Source organism: Charadrius vociferus, unplaced genomic scaffold, assembly GCF_000708025.1.
Source record: "Charadrius vociferus isolate BGI_N301 unplaced genomic scaffold, ASM70802v2 scaffold751, whole genome shotgun sequence".
In the NCBI taxonomy this organism is placed as follows: Eukaryota; Metazoa; Chordata; class Aves; order Charadriiformes; family Charadriidae; genus Charadrius; species Charadrius vociferus.
Window position 1 is genome coordinate 467,819 of NW_009646956.1, and position 7,826 is coordinate 475,644.

Here is a 7,826-nt window from a genome sequence, read left to right on the forward strand (position 1 = left end):
CTTCCCTCGCCCCCCGCCCGTCACTTCCTTCCCCCGGCCCAGGGACCGGCCCCGCCGAGGCAGCGCGCCGCCCCGCCGTTAAAGGGCCAGCGCCGGGGCCAGCTCCGTCCCCAGCCGCGTCCCCCGGCCGGCGGGAGCACGGAGAGAGGCATCGCCTCCCGCCAGCTCTCCTCCGCTCGCTCTGTGCGCTTCACTCGCTCATTTTTTTCTTTTTCCCCCTTGGGGTACACAACTATCTACCAACTGCAGTTGGAAAGGAGAAGGGAGGGCAGCGCCAAGAGCGACGGCTCTCCCCTCCGCACAAACACACACGGAGTCCTCTAACCGTGTGGTTGCTGTGAACCGAGCGACATTTACAGGGTGGCTCAGGCTGCTCTGGCAGCGCGCTGTCACATCTCCCTTGCGAGGCACGCTGGATCCTGCCCCCGAGGATGTAACGCGGGCCGCTTGAGGTTTTCTTCCACAGGCACTGGGGACCTGGGTCACTTCAGACTCGGCACTTCACAGTCAAAAAGCTCCCGCTCTGCCCTTCACCCACCCAGTCCTGCAATCACTTCCAAATGGGCAGATGCTCATGAAGGGCCCCTTTGATTTCAAAAGGTCTCTCTGCAAACACAAAGGTCACTCTGGCAGCAGGATCAGGGCCTCAGAAAAAGAGCTTTGCAAGGAGAAGCACAGAAATAAATAGGAAAACCCACTTAAATCCACACTTCCAGGCAAAGAGATCGCTCTTGTCCAAGTAGCGCTTTTTGTGGGACCTCACACAAGTTTTAACCCTCAACTTTCATAGCCTCTCTCAAACAAATTGTCCCCTTGAAATACTTTTCAGGACAATAGCAGTGCTAAAAATAAAAGCCCAGAAGAAAAAGTTAAGAGGCGCAAACAGGGGAGAAAAGAAATGGCTCAGCTCAGATACAAAGAGACAGGGAGGGCCCACAAGGTAGAAACCTACAGGAAGACAGCTCCTGGTGACAAAAGCTGCGAAGCAGAAGGCCCCACTCACAGTGTATTTATTCAGAGGAGATTATGCAAAAAGGCAGGAGGACCCCAGCAGAGGCTGGAAGGAAACATGCCATGAGGTCAGTGGGCACAAATAACCCTTGGAAGACTTGCAGTCCAAAGGGCCATACTTGCTTCTCCGCCCAAATCAGGAATCAACTTCCCCATTGCACTAGGGTTGCTTCATGTCCATCAGCTTGCAACTGAGCCCCGAGCACAGCGTGGTCCTGTGCCCATGCCGGAGGATAAAGGACAAAGGGAGATAAGGCCGCGCTCCCTGCAGCTCTACATGTTTGTGGGAACACGCGCTCCCAGCTGCAGCTTTGAGCAGTGCCCACGGGGTACCTGCATCCTGGGGTGCGAGAGGTATTTCAGGACTGTCCTTCACTGTGCTGCTTACTCCAAGCCAACTCTGCTGGCTAAGGGGTATCATTTTTCTCCTGGTACCTCCTAAAGCAAAGGAAATCAGAAAGCAGGCTGTCTCAGAGAGCTCTTCCCGAGGCTCAGCACCTTGCCAAGAATGCTGTAGTCCTGCAGATTGCAATTTGAGCAGGGCACAACTGAACCTTGAATCTCACCTGGGAATGGTAGGTTTGATCCCAGTCCCAAAATGAACGGACACACAGACAAGAAATACTGGAGGGTGGGAAGGGGATCCAAAACACTAGCAGGCAACAGAATTAAAGGGCAAGTGGCTCTTCAGCAGACATCAGAAAAGTAACCAGGGAGCAGAGGAGAGAACTTTGCTGAGATTTGAAAGAGACTGAAAGCTGACGAGCAAAAGGGACACACACTGCCAGTCGGCATCCCAGCAAGAGACAATGGAACAGGTTGGTGGTGGGTCAAGAATTACTGAAGAGCAAGTACAGCTCAAATTGCTTTGGAACAGGTCTGAGTGGCCCAACCGATTTTTTTACTGGTGTCAATTGGCCTCTTTTACCTTTGCTGTTTGCTAATATGGGGCAGCTCTTCATACATGTAATCTGTTTTCGGAACTGTAGGAAAGGTGAAACACGCCTTACAGTTCAATGTTCCCATTGCAGGATCAGTTGCCGAATTGCATTTAGTTTTACTGAATGTTAGCGGTCTGGGCCAAGAGTTTCTGGTATGTGCGCGCGCTGCAGTCTTTTTACTGGGAGGAAACTTCCATTAAAATACCTCAGCCGTGTTTGAGAACAAGGTTAAAGAAAAAAATATGCTGTTAAGAGAAAACACTCTCCGCTGTGCTTTGTTGTGAAGTTCCAGCAGGGCAGTGCGTGGGAGCAGGGGATTACAATCTGACATGGGGTTTGCCTCGGTGCCTTAGATGCACCCTTTGTCATCCCTGGGGAAAACCACTAATATTTGGCCAAGCTGCAAATCCTCATTCCCTCTTCCTCACCTCAAAACTTCATTTTTTTTGTGACCTCAGCGTCACATCGGCGCCTTGGAAAACCAGGAAGGGATCAGTGCCCACTAAGACCTGGACTCAAACACAGCCCTTGCTGGTAAAAGCTTAGAGCCTTAGCAGGCGAGGGAAAAATAGAAGCAGAGAGTGTGAGAAGTCCTATAGCATCCCACACAAAGCTCTGTGGGTAAACTGCTTGCAAGAGCCCTCTCTTCTCTGCATGCAAATTTACCAGGCAAACAAAAATGTTTGCAGCCACCTTGTCTTCACCACTTATCACCCACTTGCTGTTGCATGCATGTTGTCAAGCTGGATGATGCATAAATACCCGCACCATCCTCTCCCTTCATCTATCCCAGGAAAACATCTGCCCTGTCGTGTGTGTTGTCATTGTTCTCCACCCCCCCCGAAAAAAACCCTTTCCCCTCTTAGTCCAAAACCAGACTGCTGCATCTCTCTTATGCAGTCTAGGATGGTTCCTGCCCAGCCCCCCAAACACAGGAGCATTTAAGACCAAGGAGATTGAAGGCCCTTTCCCCTTGCTGTTTCACCCCAATGTGAGTAATCAGTCAATACTCGAGAGGCCATTAGCATCTGAAGTTTACCTTCCCATGGAGGAGAGAGCAATAATTACTGCTACTTTCTCATCAACTTACAGTAAGACTCTGCGGCCAGCTTTCTTATTATGAGCATGAAACCAAGGTATTTAAAACACCACAACAACAGTACCACCAATACATCAAAGAGCAAGGATGTTTGTTTCTTAGAATAAGCAGCTTGTTTACAAGAATCTTGGTAACTCAGTGGGGAACTGGGCTGTGCAAGGCTGGGCACAGAAAAACTTCTCTTCTGAAAAGAACTGCTCTGCTGCCAGCAACTCCTTTGCATCCCTCACCTTTGGAGGGGCAAGTGACACACCTCTGCCCATCCTCTGCAGCAGAACAGCAGGGAGAAAGCAAGCCCTGCCTGTGGTGGGTGACTGGAAGGCTGCAGGGGGCTTTCGTGCAGGTGCAGCACCACAACTCTTCCAGATCTCAGCTGATCTTAGTCCCACACAACTCTGCTGTTGCAGAAACAAGCTTTATCACTGCCAGCGTGGTTCCCTCAGACTGCTGAATCAACAACCACATTGGTTCCCAAGAAGCTCTAGGTCCTCTAAGTTTTCTCTGCTTCTTCAAAAAGGCCTCTGGTTTGCCTTTTCAAGTTGCCTTTGCCTCTAGCATCATGCACCCCGTTGAGCAGAAATTCAGCAAGCTAGGAAGCTTCAGCCACGAGGCAGCTGGGAAGCCCTGGCTCTCGGGGAAGGCACACATCCAGGCAGGGCTCCCTCACAAGGTCTGTTCCATACTTAACCACTGGGGCCCTAAGAGCAATGACAAGCCTTAAGCGTCCAGTCTCAGCCCTCCCCCTCTGCCCTGGCTCCACTGCTCCTCTTAAGCTAAGACCCTGGTCCCCACCCCTTACCTGACCTCCACTGCAGGTTGGACCTCTTCAGCTTGACTTGTCTCCTCACCATCACCCCAGACCTGACTTATCTCACACTTGCCTGATGCTCACTGGACTGTTGGCTGAACCAGTTATCCCCACTAAGCTCTGCTCGCCCTGCCCAGGACTGTGTCCGCGTTGGCAAGGATGTAGCTCATCTCCAGTGGGGCAGCCCCCCTCCGGGTGCTCCGCACAACCAGCTCAGGGGAGGGCTGGGGAGCCTGGGCATGGCTTAAATGGAGCTGTGGGGCCAGTGGGAAGAGAGTGTGTGGGCTGAGGCTCAGGTGAGGGTCACTGGGCCAATTAGTGCCTGCTGGCATGCTCAGGGCCCTGACACCAAGTCTTTTCCAAGACAGAGCTCAGACAAAGCACTGACATCAAGCCATATTTCTTTCAAGGTGATTTATTGGGCTGTGTCTAATGAACTGTATGTACACAACACCAGTGCCCTTGTTTGGTTAAGGCACGGAGGAGATGGATGAGCAAACAAGAAAGCTGGTGCATATACCTGTTTTGTCAATGCCAGAGGTTTAAGACTAGATTATGCTCACTTAGACCAGGATCACCCCCAAACTGCAATAGGAAGAAGCAAGATCCTGGCCCTGCTGAAGCTGGGACGCATGATGTGTTCTTGGATGAAGGTAGAACAGGGGCTTGAGAAGGCTTCGCCAAGCTACTGGGGCAAAGTGTTTCTCTGGGAGCGGCTCACAGGTCTGCAGGTCCCTTCTGCAGCACTTCCAGCAGGGAAAATGCTGCACAGCTAGCTCATCTCAGAAGCTGCAGAGCTGAGCAGAACCCCAGGAAACATCCTGTCACTGCAGCCTCAGGCCTTGTGCCCTGATCAGACTGCTAATCCAACCAGCAGATCCTGCGAGCCATCCTCCCTCCCAGCCTCCGCCGGGCAGCTTGCCTGTGGTTTCCCAAGGCTTTCCGTCCCCTGCCCTGGCCTCACCAGGTTTATTGCCCTCGCTGGACTGAGGAGAGCTCTGTGTGCATGTACTGACAGCCAGGCAGACTTCTCCTTCCAGCACTCGGGCTAACTGGTTGCACAGACAGAGTTCAGGGCAGTAACGTGAAGACAAGGGGAAGGAAAACCAGACTTTTGGTTGTGCTCCGAAAACCCACTCAGCAGTTGTCCAGAACAGCCCGAGAGATCTAATCTTCAAAATGAAAATCAACCAAGAACAAGCTTTTGCTGCCTGTTCAGTCCCTGAGTTTCTCATCTTATTTACACTGGTGCTAATCTCAACTAAAGTTGGTGTAGCAGAGGTCAGGGATCAGACCCAAATGCTCTGCCTTGATCTCTTTAATCTTCCATCCTTCATTTTCATGCCAAACTCTTCTTTCAAAGCTACATGAAAGAATCATCAGTGCTTTTTGAAGGATTCAATAAGGGCAACTATTTTGGAGATCTAAACACATAACCCCCAGCTTTTTACTAATATTCACAGCATTGCAGAACTAATAGAGCTTTGGGAGAGTTAATTGGATTATTTTTTTTTCCTCTCCCAGTCCCACAACTTGTTGACTAAATCCCAGCTATTATCAGGAATATTAGTACGGAGGACCTATGGCTTGATCTGAAGCTCTGGGAAAGGATTTGTGTTGTGGTGTTCAGTAAAGATCTTACTGTTACAGAAGGGAATAAGGCTTCAAGTCATTTTTCATTAATTAAAAACTATTCAGCATCCCTTTTGAGTGTTCCCTGCTGCTCCTCCTGAATTCCCTCCTTTTCTCGGCAATTATATAAACCAAGCTTCTGAATGGTATTTAAAAACAGCTTTACTGTCTTAAAACAATGCCTAGCATCTTCTATCTCTGACCTGTTTACCACCCTATTCTTTGTCCTGGGCAATTAAGAGGTTGAGGAGTACAGCAGCCCGGGTGTAATTAAATAAACAAGCCCCAGTGGCAGAGCACCGTGAGGTTAACTGAGTGCTCAACCTCTATAGCTGATGCATCCCTCATCCAGAGATGCTCATGTCCTGATTAGATGGACATTAATTGAGATACCATGCTCATTTATACAGAGGCTGGATGCAGCTGCAGGGCAGATGAGAAAGGCAGAGGAAGGGGGGAGGAGAGCAGTCGGAGTGGTTCTTGGGGTGTGCAGGAGGGGAGCTGCCCCTTTTCTCCTGGGTAAATTCATGGAAAGAGACTCAAGAGCATGAGCCTGCTCCTGCTGTGGTCTGTGTGACCTGGTTCACAGCTAGCGTGGAATAGGAAAATGCCACAAAAATAATACTCCTGAAGCCATGCCACGCAATACAGATGAGGATCCCTCCCAGGGACCTGTGGTCCTAAGAGAGGACTCCCGAACCACAGGAGCCTGTGGGAACCATCCAGTAACAGCAGTCAAGATGTGGGCTGTCCTTCCTTGGAAAGGCCACAAGAGCTGGAAGGATCACGTGGAAAAGTCTGGTCTGTGTGAAGGAGAGATTTCAGAGTTCACGCTGTAGATTTGAGAGCTACTAGGAAATACTTGGAAAATATTCCTCGTGGCCAACACTGTCCTACAGCTCCTTACATAAGTAATAGCTGCTTTTGTGAAGCAGGCTCACGACTAAGCATTGGCTGTGGATGCCTTCTGCAGAAGGTGCCTCTTGGTATGGGCCAAAATACATCACATTAGAATAGGAGAGCAGGATTTAACAGTTTCTGTGGTTCAGTCCTTCTCTTTCTCTGAAGATTTGGGCCAGGTTCTGTCCTCTGCTGGGGTCAGAGTAGAAATTGTACCTGAAGAGTCAAACATGCCTTTTGTGTTTAGCTGGTTTAAATGGCAGAGCAGGCTTGGTGCCCCTTACTTTCTCCTGCTCCAGCCTTTTTCTGTCCCATTCACACAACTCCGCTCCTTCCCTTAACATCTGGATTCAACTATCAAGCAGCAGGCTTTCTGTAACACATTCCTTGTCTCTCTTGCTGCTTCATGCCTCATAGGGTTAGTCCTGTTCACAGAGGGAATAAACACAAAGAGGAGGGGGAGGTCAGAGAGAGACAAAGACAGGGCAGGACAAAGGCGTCGGTAGGTGAAAAACTTTTTTTCTTTTCCTTTCCTGAACCCAGCTCTTGGCCTGGTTGATGTGGGCTCCCAAATGCCACACAAACACAGGAATCCCATTCAAACCCACTGCAAAAGTCTTCTGAAACTGTCCCACAAAAGCTGCCCTGCAGTAATCACAGTGAGCAGAAGGGAAACCTTCCCGCCATTTCCAGGGATGGGGGGATGTGCAACCCTCTGCACTGCTGACAGGCTGTTCTTTGGTTGGCAGGTATCTCGCACAGCCGAGCCCCAGGCACCCTGACACTACAGCTGTGAGTGGCATGTCTCATAAGCTTTGAATATCCCTGGACACACAGTAAGCTCCAGTGTCATGTTGTGGTTTGGGAAAGAAGAGATTCAAGAGGTTGGGTTTGTCTGCGTGAGACCTCTGAGTGAGTGCAGCCACCCCTGCCAAACTGAGTGCTGATGGCTGAAGATCTTAATAGAAGTTAAAGTCCATCAGCTCAGGCCCTCAATGGGTTTAGAGACAAAACCGGGTACCGTCTGGGAGCAGTGTTCTACTTGACCCACTGTCCTGCCCTCTGACAGAGGCCTGAATCACATGTTTCCAGGAAAGCAACCAAATATCCTACTGTGAACATCTGAAATAACAGCCCTCAGGGACATCTACTGACCCGTCTCAAACAGAGGTTGGCTTTCGCCCTGAAGCATGTGGATTTAGATCCCTTCTAGCTGATTTCTTACGCTGATGTGATCAGAGCTGGGCAGGAAATACAAAGCCACGTCCTCAGTGGCTGTTCACTGGAAGAGCGACTTTTTGGAGCACTGCTGCTTTCCTCCTGCTGTGATCTTGGTCGGGGTGTCGAGGGACAGGCTCTTGCACTGGAATTTCACGTCCTGCAAGACCTCAGCTCAAAACAAGGAGTGAGGTGGCATGGCCTCGCCACGGACAGA